General features: G+C 47.3%; 1 non-coding gene across 1 annotated transcript; it reads left to right on the top strand.

Moving 5' to 3' along the window:
• Positions 1–4,501: 4,501 nt before the first annotated feature.
• Positions 4,502–4,608, top strand: LOC135277073 (U6 spliceosomal RNA). The gene has a single exon (XR_010344680.1). It is a non-coding gene; the product is annotated as a U6 spliceosomal RNA (small nuclear RNA).
• The last annotated feature ends 8,793 nt before the right edge of the window (positions 4,609–13,401 follow it).

The following is a 13,401-nucleotide window of genomic DNA, read 5'->3' as shown; positions in this document are numbered from 1 at the left end:
AATACAAAAAATTAGTCAGACACGGAGGAGGGCACCTGTAGTCCCAGCTACTTGGGAGGCTAAGGTGGGAGAATTGCTTGAACTCGGGAGGCAGAGGTTGCAGTGACCTGAGATTGGGCCACTGCACTCTAGCCTGGGTGACAGAGTGAGACTCTGTCTCAAAAATAAACAAATAAATACATAAGCAAATAAGTAAATTAAATTAAATATAAAAATGACCTATGAGAACCAAAAAGGGTTGGGTGCAGTGGCTCACACCTGTAGTCCCAACATTTTGGAAGGCCAAGGTGGTGCATCACTTGAGCCCAGGAGTTGGAGACCAGCCTGGGCAACATGGCAAAACCCTGTCTCTACTAAAAATACAAAAAATTAACCAGCTGTGTTGGTGCACACCTGTGGTGCCAGCTACTCAGGAGGCTGAGGTGGGAGGATCACTTGATCCTGGGAAGCAGAGGTTGCAGTGAGCCGAGATCTTGCACTGTACTCCAGCCTGGCAACAATGCAAGACTCCGTCTGAAAAAAAAAAATCAAGATCAAATGTCAATTGCCCCTTCGAGATAAATCACATAGAATAGATAAATATATGGGAGAAATAGTACCAAATACAATCACATTAAAAACTAATATCCAAGCACTTTGGAGGTCAAGGTGGGAAGATCACCTGAGGTCGGGAGTTCAAGACCAGCCTGACCAACATGGTGAAACCCCATCTTTAAAAAAAACTAATATCTTTCTTTTTTCTTATTATTACTTTTTTTATCCTAGAGACATGGTCTCACTCTGTAGCCTAGGCTGGAGTGCAGTGGTATAATCATATCTTACTGTAACCTCAAATTCCTGGGTTCAAGGGACTCTCCAGCCTCAGCCTCTTGAGTAGCTGGGACTACAGGTATGAGTCACCATGCCTGACTCAGGACTCATTTATTTATTTATTTATTTAATTTATTTATTTTTTAAAGATGGGGTTTCGCCATGATGGGCAGGCTGGTCTTGAACTCCTGATCTCAGGTGATCCACCCACCTCAGCCTCCCAAAGTGCTAGGATTACAGGCGTGAGCCACCGTGCCTGACAGGACACATTTATTGAATGACACTATGTACCAGACTTATCCCAAGCACATGCTAATGCAGTTCCTATTATGAAAGCTCATAGTCCAGACTTGACAAATTACCAAATGATTACCCTGGAAAATTTCATTCCCCATTCTGGGCCTCAGTTTCTCCATTTGTGAAATGAGCTGTTTAAACTTAATGTTTCCCCAAGTGCAGGTAAGACTATTTTTTGTAAAATATTTCGACACCATTAAAAAGCACTGTGAGAGGCTGGCACAGTGGCTCACACCTGTAATCCCAGCACTTTGGGAGGTCAGGGAAGGTGGATTACGAGGTCAGGAGTTCAAGACCAGCCTGGCCAAGATAGTGAAACTCTGTCTCTACTAAAAATACAAAAAATTAGCTGTGTGTGGTGGCGTGTGCCTGTAATCCTAGCTACTCGGGAGGCTGAGGCAGAGAACTGATTGAACCTGGGAGGCAGAGGTTGCAGTGAGCTGAGACTGCACCACTGCACTCCAGCCTGTGCAATAGTGTGAGACTCTGTCTCAAAAAAAAAAAAAAATAGCACTGTGAGAAAAGAATCTCTTTTACATTTCTTTTTATTGTTTGTTTTTTTTGGAGAGTCTCGCTGTCGACAGGCTGGAGTGCAGTGTCGCGATCTCGGCTCACTGCAACCTTTGCCTCCGGGGTGTAAGGTCTGTTCTCGCCGAGGATAAAACGAAGAAACTGAGGCCAGCATGAAAATAATCCAATGCGAAGGAATTTATTCAGGCTCCCGGGTGAGATTCTGCGGTCTGACAGGAAGGGCCGGAGAAGTCACACAGATTCCTCTTAGACGTGGGGTTTTATAGGGAGTGGAGGCATTTGATTGGTTGTGCCCAAGGTGAGTGGGGCCTGGATGGAACAAAATGGCAGGGAGTGGGGCCCAGATAGAACAAAATGGTATCAGGTAGGTCCTGGAGGGGCTTTTTTTCCCGGGCTCCCAGGCTCCCGGGCAGTGGGGGGGGGGGGCGGTGTCCGAGCTCCTGGCAAGGGAAGGAGGTGTGTCCAAACTCCCAGCAAGGGGAGGGGGGTGTGTCCGAGGTCTCGGCAACGCAACCAGCCTTACACCGGGTTCAAGCAATTCTCCTGCCTCAGCCTCCCAAGTAGCTGAGACTACAGGCATGCTCCACCACTCCCAGCTAATTTTTGTATTTTTAGTAGAGACGGGGTTTTACCGTGTTGGCCAGTATGGTCTTGATCTCTTGACCTCATGATCTGCCTTCCTCGGCCTCCCAAAGTTCTGGGATTACAGGCATGAGCCACCGTGCCTGGCCCTCATTTAGTTTTTTAATAGAGATGGGAGTCTCCCCCCCGTGTTGCCCAGGCTGGTCTCAAACTCCTGGCCTTAAGTGATCCCCCCATCCTGGTCTCCCAAAGTGCTGGGATTACAGGTATGAGCCACCATGCCCAGCCAGTCACCCCTATTTATTTATTTATTTACTTTTTGAGATGGAGTTTTACTCTTGTTGCCCAGGCTAGAGTGCAGTGGCACGATCTCTGCTCATTACAACCTCCTCCTTCTGGGTTCAAGTGATTCTTCCTTCTCAGCCTCCTGAGTAGCTGGTATTATAGACGCCCACCACCAGGCCTGGCTAATTTTTTGTATTTTTAGTAAAGATGGCATTTCATCATTTTGGCCAGGCTAGTATTGAACTCCTGACCTCAGGTGATCCATCCAACTTGGCCTCCCAAAGTGCTGGGATTACAGGCTTGAGCCACCACGCCTGGCCTCAGTCACCCCTTTTTCAATCCTCTTCTAATTCTACCTCTAATAGGAAGTCTCAGTTTGGTATAATCTTTTTTCTTTGTTTTTGATTTTTGTTTTTTATTTGTTTGTTTTTGTTTTTGATTTTTTTGAGACAGAGCCTCACTCTGTTGCCCAGGCTGGAATGCAGTGACACAATTGTGGCTCACTGCAGCCTTGACTTCCCAGGTTCAAGTGATCTTCACACCTCAGCCTCTCAAGGAGCTGAGACCCCAGGCAGGTGCCACTACGCCCTGCTAATTCTTTTTTTTTTTTTTTTTTTGAGAGACAAATATCTCTCTATGTTGCCCAGGCTGGTCTCAAACTCCTGGCCTCAAGAGATTCTCCCACCTCAGTCTCCCAAAGTGCTGGGATTACAGGCATAAGCCACCACTCCCAGCCCAATCTCCTTAACAAAGGACAAGCAGATCTGGACCCTAACACCTGTACAGGCAACTTTCTCTAGCCAGCATATAATCACATTGTATTGTTTCACTGTCTTTTTTTTTTTTTTTAAACAGAGTCTTGCTCTGTCGCCTAGGCTGCAGTGCAGGTAAGATCTTGGCTCACTGCAACCTCCGTCTCCCTGGTTCAAGCGATTCTCCTGCCTGAGCCTCCTGAATAGCTGGGACTACAGAACCTCGCCAACACACCCGGCTAAGTTTTGTATTTTTAGTAGAGATGGGGTTTCACCATATTGGCCAGGCTGGTCTCAAACTCCTGACCTCGTGATCTATCTGCCTCAGCCTCCCCAAGTGCTGGGATTATAGGTGTGAGCCACCAAGCCTGGCCTAATTTTTGGATTTTTAGTAGAGATGGGGTTTCACATATTGACCAGGATGGCCTCGATCTCTTGACCTTGTGATCTACCTGCCCGGCCTCACTGTCTTTATTTTTACTTCTAGCTCCCATTTATGGCAAGAGGTATAGATTTTCTGCTTATGTATTGATATAAAGTTTCCTTTTGAGATAAAATTTATATAGCTAAAAATAAGTTAACGAATGCAAGAAAAATGCTAAGTAAATAATATAAATGGTACGAGAATACTGCAAAAATCATAAAGATAGAACAGGAACAACCGAAGTTAGGCAAACAAATCTATTAACTCGGCCCATTTTGCAGCCATGAAACCTAAGGCCCAGAGCAGATAATAGAATCTCAGCATTATCTCACTGACTCCGACATAGCAAGGAAATTGCAGAGGATGCCTGTGCATTCAAATTCGTGCCGGACACAGTTGCTCACACCTGTAATCCCAGCACTTTGGGAGGCTGAGGCAGGTGGATTACAGTTCAGGACCAGCCTGGCCAACATGGTGAAATCCTGTCTCTACTAAAAACACAAAAACTAGCTAGGCGTGGTGGCACACATCTGTAATCCCAGCTACTCAGGAGGATGAGGCAGGAGAATCACTCAAACCCTGGAGACGGAGGTTGCAGTGAGCCAAGATCACACCACTGCATTCCAGCCTGGGCGACAAACCAAGACTCTGTCTCAAGAAAAAAAAAAAAATTCAATAGACAGTCATGAACCAGAAGGTTCCAAGCCAGCGAGCAGGTCTCCGGTCAGGTATACAGCTCCTGAATCCACAAGTGATTGTATTGCACCTTCCTTTCCACCTTGTCCCCACCAGACAAGATTCATTCATTCAACAAATACTTATGCTCCCCGCAGCAGTACATATACTAAAACTGGAATATCACAAAGAAGATTACCATGCCCCCTGTGCAAGGATGACATGCAAATTCATGAAATGTTTCATATTGAAAAAAAAAATGTCCAGGCACAGTGACTCATGCCTATAATCCCAGCACTTTGGAAGGCCAAGGCAGGAGGTTCGTTTGAGCCCAGAAGTTGGAGACCAGCCTGGGCAATGTGGTGAAACCCCATCTCTACAAAAAATACAAAAATTAGCTGGGAAGCTGGGTATGGTGGCTCATACCTGTAATCCCAGCATTTTGGGAGGCTGAGGTGGGTGGATCACCTTAGGCCAGGAGTTTGAGAACAGCCTGGCCAACATGGTGAGACCCCATTTCTATCATAATTACAAAAATTAGGTGGGCTTAGTGGCTCACACCTGTAGTCCCAGGTACTCTTGAGACTGAGGCACAAGAATCACTTGAACCCGGGAGGCAGAGGCTGCAGTGAGCTGAGATCGTGCCACTGCACTCCAGCCTGGGTGATAGAGAGAGAGACTCGGTCTCAAAAAAAAAAAAGTTAGCTGGGCATGGTGGCATGTGCCCATAGTTCTGGCTACTCTGGAGGACAAGGCCAGAGGAGCACTTGAGCCCAGGAGTTCTGGGCTGCAGTGAGCTGTGATAGCACCACTGCACTCCAGCCTGGGGGACAGAATAAGAACCTGTTTTTTTTTTTTTTAAAAAAAAAAAAAAAAAGGCCAGGCACGGTGGCTCATGCCTGTAATCCCAGCACTTTGGGAGGCCAAGGTGGGCGGATCATAAGGTCAGTAGATTGAGACCATCCTGCCTAATACAGTGAAACCCCATCTCTACAAAAAATACGGAAAAAAAAACTAGTCGGGTGTGGTGGTGCACGCCTATAGTCCCAGCTACCTGGGAGACTGAGGCAGGAGAATCATTTAAACCCAGGAGGCAGAGGTTGCGGTGAGCTGAGATCCTACCATTGCATTCCAGCCTGGGCAACAAGAGCGAAACACCGTCTCAAAAAAAAAAAAAAATACAAAAACTAGCCAGATGTGGTGGCAGGCACCTATAATCCCAGTTACTCAGGAGGCTGAGGCAGGAGAATCCCTTGAACTCGGGTGGTGGAGTTTGCAGTGAGCTGAGATTGTGCCACTGCACTCCAGCCTGGGCGACAGAGGGAGACCCTGTCAAAAACAAAAAACCCAAACAAATACTTGTTGACATCCTGCCACTTGCCAGGCACTGTGCTAATTCTTAGGAATATAACGGTGAGACACAACCAGCAACAGTCTCTGATCTCCGGGAGTCTGTAATCCAGCAGGGACGGGGACAGAAAATCAGTTAACACATACACAAAAGCAAGATAGCTACAGATTGTAATCAGTGCTACAAAAAAAATAGCTTGTGACAAGGTACAGAATAACCACAGAACTACTTACTTAATTATTTAGGCTTGATTGTATTTTTTTCTGAGATGGAGTTTCGCTCTTGTTGCCCAGGCTGGCGAGCAATGGCGTGATCTCAGCTCACTGCAACCTCTGCCTCCCAGGTTCAAGCAATTCTCCTGCCTTAGCCTCCTGAGTAGCTGGGATTACAGGCGTCCACCACCACACCCAGCTAATTTTCTGTATTTTTAGTAGAGACAGGGTTTCTCCATGTTGGTCAGGCTGGTCTTGAACTCCCGATCTCAGGTGATCGGGCTGCCTCGGCCTCCTAAAGTACTGGGATTACAGGTGTGAGCTCCCACACACAGCCAGTTGATTGTGTTTATTTGTTAATTTACTTTGATCAGGTATAATGTGGTTCAAAATTCCAAAGGTACAAAAGATTTTGGGTAAAAATCTTCCTTCCACTCTTCCCTAGACACCCAGCTTCTTTTCCTAGAGACAATAAGAGTTAACCATTTCTTGTGTATCCTTTCAGAGGTACCTGAATCATGTACAAGCAAAGGGGTATATATCTTCTGTGTTTTTACTTAAATGTAACATAGAGGCCAGGTGCGGTGGCACATGCCTATAATCCCAGCATTTTAGGAGGCTGAGGTGGGAGAGTCATTGGAAACCAGAAGTTTGAGATTGGCCTGGACAACGTAGCAAGACCCTGTCTCTCTCTCTCTCTCTCTTTTTTTTTTTTCTTCTTAAAGATGGGCTTTCACCATGTTGGTCAGTCTGGTCTTGAACTCCCGACCTCAGGTGATCCACCCGACTTGGCCTCCAAAGTGCTTGGATTACAGGCGTGAGCCACCATGCTGGGCCAGCAAGACCCTGTCTCTACAAAATTTCTAGGCCGGGTGCAGTGGGTCATACCTGTAATCCCAGCATTTTGGGATGCCAAGGCAGGTGGATTGCCTGAGGTCAGGAGTTCAAGACCAGCCTGGCCAACATGGCCAGGCCGCAGTGGCCCACAGGTCAGGCTATAATCCAGCCTGGCCTGTAATGCCAGCACTTTGGGAGGCCCAGGTAGGTGGATCACTTGAGGTCAGTAGTTCAAGACCAGTCTGGCCAACATGGCGATACCCGTCTCCACTAAAAATATAAAAATTGGCCAGCATGGTGGGGAGTGCCTGTGATCCCAGCTACTTGGGAGGCTGAGGCATGAGAATCACTTGAACCTGGGAGGTGGAGGTTGCAGTGAGCTGAGATCGAACCACTGCACTCCAGCCTGGGTGACAGAGAAAGACCCTGTCTTAAAATAAAATAAAATAAAATAAAATAAAATGAAAAAGAAAAAGAAAAAATTAACCAGGTGTGGTGGCACACACCTGTAATCCCAGCTACTCTGGAGGCTCAGGCAGGAGAATGGCTAGAACCCAGGAGACAGAGGTTGCAATGAGCCAAGATCACACCACTGCACTCCAGCTTGGGCGACAGAGAGAGACTTTGTCTCAAAGAGTACAAATACAAATACAAAAATTAGCCAGGTGTGGTGCTGCACGCCTATAATCCCAGCTACTTGGGAGGCTGAGGCAGGAGAATCACTAGAACTCGGGAGGCAGAGGTTTCAATGAGCTGAGATCATGCCACTGCACTCCAGCTGGGGCAACAGAGCAAGACTCTGTCTCAAATAAATAAATAGGTAACATGGATGCAATACATACGCCCCACCTTCCTTTTTTCACCTACCAGCACGTCTTAGACATTTCTTCACTTTCTTTAGTTAAGTGGATAGACAAGGTAGCCTTTTGTCAAGCACAGAGTTCAGGCTGAAAGTGGGGTACAATCCAGACAATTATAAGTACCAAGAGTTTGACCTGCACAGAAAGAGGAAGGCTCCAGTGGACCTGGGCGTGATACGCAAGCCTCAAGAAGCAAGGAGAATGCCAGACACAGAGGCAGGGTCCGGGCATGCGGGTTCTTGTCGGTTAGAAAAGAAGTTTGCCATTTATTCTAATTGCAGTAGCCACTGGATGTGTTTCTAACAGAGTGACATGATCTGACTTGTGTTTTCCAATGATAACTCCAGTGACTGTGTGGGGAGATGGGTCCAGCCTGGGAGAGGATACAGATGAGAAGTGGCTGCAGTCTTCCAGGCGAGAGGGGATATGAGCTTAGGCTAAGATGATGTAGGAGAAAGGATGGGGGTTCAGGGTATATGTTGAAGCTAGAAAAGAAAGACGTCTGGCCAGGCCCAGTGGCTCACGCCTGTAATCCCAGCACTTTGGGAGGCTGAGGTGGGTGGATCACAAGGTCAGAAAAAAGCCGGGAGCAGTGACTCACACCTATAATCCCAGCACTTTGGGAGGCTGAGGCAGGTAGATCACGAGGTCAAGAGATCGAGACCATCCTGGTCAACATGGTGAAACCCTGTCTCTACCAAAAATACAAAAATTAGCTGGGCATGGTGGCACATGCCTGTAGTCCCAGCTACTCGGGAGGCTGAGGCAGGAGAATTGTTTGAACCCAGGAGGCGGAGGTTGCGGTGAGCCGAGATCATGCCACTGCACTCTAGCCTGGGCAAGAAGAGCGAAACTCCGCCTCAAAAAAAAAAAAATTAGCCAGGCGTGGTGGCTCACATCTGTAATCCCAGCTACTTAGGAGGCCAAGACAGGAGAATAGCTTCAACCTGGGAGGCGGAGGTTGCAGTGAGCTGAAATCAAGCCATTGCACTCCCCAGCCTGGGCGGCAGAGTGAGACTCCATCTCAAAAAAAAAAAGGGAGCAAGGGAAAGTAGAGAATTGAACTCCTGGGAAGTGGACATCATTAGGTTTTACGAGTGACATCATGGCTATCATTTGCTTTACAATACTTCAATATAAGCAGTTTGTTTTTGTTTTTGTTTTTTGAGGCAGAGTCTCGTTGTCTCACTGAGTCACCCAGGCTGGAGTGCGGTGGTGGGATAATGGCTCACTACAGCCTCGATCTCTCCAGCTCAAGCGATCCTCCCACCTCAGTGTAAGGTTTGTTCTTGGGTTTTTGCCGCGTTTGAAATGAAGAAACTGAGGCTAGCACGAAAGTAATCTAATGCGAAGGAATTTATTCAGGCTCCCGGGTGAGGTTCTGCGGTCCGGACAGGAGGGGCCAGAGAAGTCGTGCGGATTCTGCTCAGGCATGGGGTTTTATAGGGAGTGGAGGAGTTTGACTGGCTGTGCCCAAGGTGAGTGGGACAAAATGGAGGGGAGTGGGACAAAATGGAGGGGAGTGGGACCCAGATGGAACAAAATGGAGGGGAGTGGGGCCCAGATAGGACAAAATAGTAGGCAGGGAGTGGGGCCCTGGTTGGGGGAGGAGGTGTGTCCGAGCCCCTGGCGAGGGAAGGGGGTGTGTCTGAGCCCCCAGCGAGGCAAGTGGCCTTACACTCAGCCTCCTAAGTAGCTAGGCCTGCTGGTGCACACCACCACACCTGGCTAATTTTTGAATTTTTTGTAGAGATGGGGTTTTGGCCGGGCATGGTGGCTCACACCTGTAATTCCAGCACTTGGAGGCCAAGGCAGGAAGATCACTTGAGCTCAGGAATTCAAGACCAGCCTGGGAAACATAACGAGACTCCATCTCTACTAAAAATACAAAAAAACATAGCCATCATGGTGTGCACACCTGTGGTCCCAGCTACTCAGGAGGCTGAGGTGGGAGGATCACTTGAGCCTGGGGATGAAGGTTGCAGTGAGCAGAGACTGTACCACTGCACTCCAGTCTGGGTGACAGAGCAAGATCCTGTCTAAAGAAAAAGAAATTAAAGAAAGGAAAAAAGAAAGAAAGAAGGAAGAAAAGAGGGAAAGAGAGAGAAAGAAGGAAAAGAGAGAGAGGGAGGGAGGGAGGGAAGGGAAGGGAAGAGAAGAAAGGGAGAAGAGCCAATAATTTGTATTTCTCTCTCTTTATCTCTCTCTATCTCTCCCTCTCTCTCTCTCTATATATATATATGTGTGTGTATATATATATGTGTGTATATATATGTGTATATATATATGTGTGTGTATATATATATGTGTGTGTGTGTGTGTGTGTATATATATATATATGTATTTTTTTTTTTCAGATGGGGTTTCACCATGTTGCCCAGGTTGGTTTTGAACTCCTGAGCTCAAGCAATCTGCCAGCTTCAGCCTCCCAAAGTGCAATGTTTATAGGTGTGAGCCACTGCACCCAGCCTAATCAGTTTTGACATTATATAAATGTTAGTTTAAACAGTGATTTTTTTTGTTATTTTGACACACAGGGTCTCCCTCTGTTTTTGCCCAGGCTAAAACACAGTGGTGTGATTAGAACTCACTGCAGTCAAATTCCTGGGCTCAAGCCATCTTCCTTGCCTCAGCCTCTTGAGTAGCTAAGACTACAGGTGCACACTACCGTGCCTGGCTAATTTTTTGTTTTTAGTAGAGACGAGGTCTTGCTGTGTTGTCCAGGTTGGTCTCCAACTCCTTGGCTCAAGAGATCCTCCAGCCTTCACCTCCCAAAGTACTGGGATTACAGACATAAACCACAGCCCCCAGCCCCTGCTGATTCTCTAAGTGTTGTCTGTGGGCCAACGTCACTGGAGAACAGGTTAGAAATACAAATTCCCACTGGGCACTGTGGCTCACGGCTGTAATCCCAGCACTTTGGGAGGCCAAGGCGGGCAGATCCCTTGAAGTCAGAAATTTGAGACCAGCCTTGGCAACATGGTGAAACCACATCTGAAAGAAGAAAAGCTCCTGGCCAGGTGCGGTGGCTCATGCCTGTAATCCCAGCACTTTGGGAGGCCGAGGCAAGCAGATCACGAGGTCAACAGATCGAGACCATCTTGGCCAACATGGCAAAACCCCGTCTCTACTAAAAATACAAAAAAATTAGCTGGGCGTGGTGGCACATGCCTGTAGTCTCAGCTACTCAGGAGGCTGAGGCAGGAGAATTGCTTGAACCTAGGAGGCAGAGATAGCAGTGAGCTGAGATCTCACCACTGCACTATAGCCTGGGCAACAGTGCGAGACTCCATCTAAAAAAAAAAAACCTCCTCCCCAGAGCTACTGAGTCAGAAATTCTGGAGGTGAAGCCCAGCAATTAGTGTTTTAACAAGCCCTCCAGGTGATTCAACTTTTGCATGTTCAACTTTTATAAGCTTCGGTTTAAACCATAATTCTGGGAATGGTCAGCTAACTGGCTAGTAAGTATGTAGACTACAAAGATAATTAATCACCATCTTTTTTTTTTGAGACAAAGTCTTGCTCTTTCGCTCAGGCTGGAGTGCAGTGGCGCAATCTCGGCTCACTGCAACCTCCACCCCTCAGGTTCAAGCAGTTCTCTGCCTCAGCCTCCCAAGTAGCTGGGATTACAGGCACCTACTACCACACCCAGCTTATTTTTATATTTTTAGTAGAGACAGGATTTCACTATCTTGGCCAGGCTGGTCTTGAATTCCTGACCTCGTGGTCCACCCACCTCGACCTCCCAAAGTGCTGGGATTCACCACCTTAACAGTAATGGCCATACCAGCAAACTAAAATAGAAGTAAATTCTAGAATGTTTTGGAGACAGGTGAGAAACAAAGGGAGTGTTCTCAACAATGGAACCTTATCAGAAAAAGGGAACCAATGCCAGGCTTGTCTGGAACAGCCTCTTCTAGGTGTGGTTCCCTAGAGCCCTGGGAAAAAACAGGCCTTATCTTGAAAAGAGGAAGGATTGGACGCAAGGAAGTTTGACACAAACAATGGCAGTTCAGGCCTCGTTGGAGAGAACTGAGTTGTGTACAAAAGTATTAAGGGAAAAAGGTATTTTTAAGCAGGGTTCTGACCACAAAAGGCCTGCTGTAGGGGGGAGAAAAAGTTCGTTTCTAAGAACAGAGAAGACAGAAGAACACAGAGGCACAGAGAGACAACCCACGTTAGAGTCTGGGGTCACCAACTGAAAGGCACGTATGACCTTGGGCAAGGGACTTCACCTTTACCTTTCAGTATTCCACTATTTTCACCCTCTAGGAAGTTAGACTCTCAGCTGCTGTAAATTTAAAAGTTATTCCCCAAAGCTTTTCTCTTTCTACCATCTTGGAGCCTGTGTGCTTGACAGGGCTTCCTTTTTTTTTTTTAAGACGGGGTTTTGCAGTTTTGCTCTTATCACCCTGACTGGAGTGCAGTGGCGCAATCTTGCCTCACTGTAACCTCCACCTCTGGGTTCAAGCCATTCTCCTGTCTCAGCCTCGAGAGTAGTTGGGACTACAGGCATGTGCCACCACTCCCGGCTAATTTTTATTGTTATTTATTATTTTTTTTTATTTTGAGGCGGAGTTTTGCTCTTGTTGCACGGGCTGGAGTACAGTGACATGATCTCGGCTCACTGCAACCTCCACCTCCTGGGTTCAAGTAATTCTCCTGCCTCAGTCTCCTGAGTAGCTGGGATTGCAGGCATGAGCCACCACACCCAGCTAATTTTTGTGTTTCTAGTAGAGACGGGATTTCTCTATGTTGATCAGGCTGGTCTTGTACTCCCAATCTCAGGTGATCCATCTGCCTCGGCCTCCAAAAGTGCTGGGATTATAGACGTAAGCCACCTTGCCTGACTCTTTTTTTTTTTTTTTTTTTAGATGAAGTCTTGATCTGCCGCCCAGGCTGTAGTGCAACGGTGTGATCTTGGCTCACTGCAACCTCCACCTCCCAGGTTCAAGCAATTCTCCTGCCTCAGCTTCCTAGTAGCTGGGATTACAGGCATGTGCCACCATGCCCAGCTAATTCTGTATTTTTACAGAGATGGGGTTTCTCCATGTTGGTCAGTCTGGTCTTGAACTCCCAACCTCAGACAATCCGCCTGCCTTGGCCTCCCAAAGTGCTGGGATTAGAAACAAGGTCTCACTCCATCACAGAGGCTGGAGTGCAGTGGTACGATCATAGCTCACTGTAACCTAGAACCTCCTAGGCTCAAGTGATTCTCTAACCTCAGCCTCCCCAGTAGCTGGGGCCACAGGTGCATGCCACCACGCTTGGCTAATTTTTAGTGTTGTGTAGAGCTGGGATCGCCTTATGTTGCCCAGGCTGGTCTCTAAATCCTAGTCTCAAGGGATCTTCTCACCTTAGCCTATCAAAGTGCTGGGATTACAGGGGTGAGACACCCCACCCAACCAGAACAGGACTTCTCAAAGGCAGATATGTCTGGAAGGCTGTGGTCTAAGGCCATTTTTTCTTATTTTCTTTTTATTGTTAAGAGGGGGTCTCACTACGTTGAGCAGGCTGGTCTCGAATTCCTGGCCTGAGGCAATCCTCGTGCACCTTGGCTCGCAAAGCGCTGAGATTACAGGAATGAACCACTGTGTGTGACTCCAAGGCCATTTTATGCTGGCTATAAGCAGGGTCTCTGGAACCAAAGGGAGCACACAGCTCTTCTTAACACTGAAGATATTTATGCCTGAGATGAAACTGAATTCCATTTGGGCAAGAGATGTGCTTATGCATACAAAGCAAAGAACAGGACTCCTGGTGGCAAACTGAACAAAACCAGAAT

Source organism: Aotus nancymaae, unplaced genomic scaffold (assembly GCF_030222135.1).
Source record: "Aotus nancymaae isolate 86718 unplaced genomic scaffold, 86718_ANA_hifiasm-v0.15.2.pri h1tg000029l, whole genome shotgun sequence".
Classification (NCBI taxonomy): domain Eukaryota; kingdom Metazoa; phylum Chordata; class Mammalia; order Primates; family Aotidae; genus Aotus; species Aotus nancymaae.
This window is presented reverse-complemented; position numbering and strand designations above follow the sequence as displayed.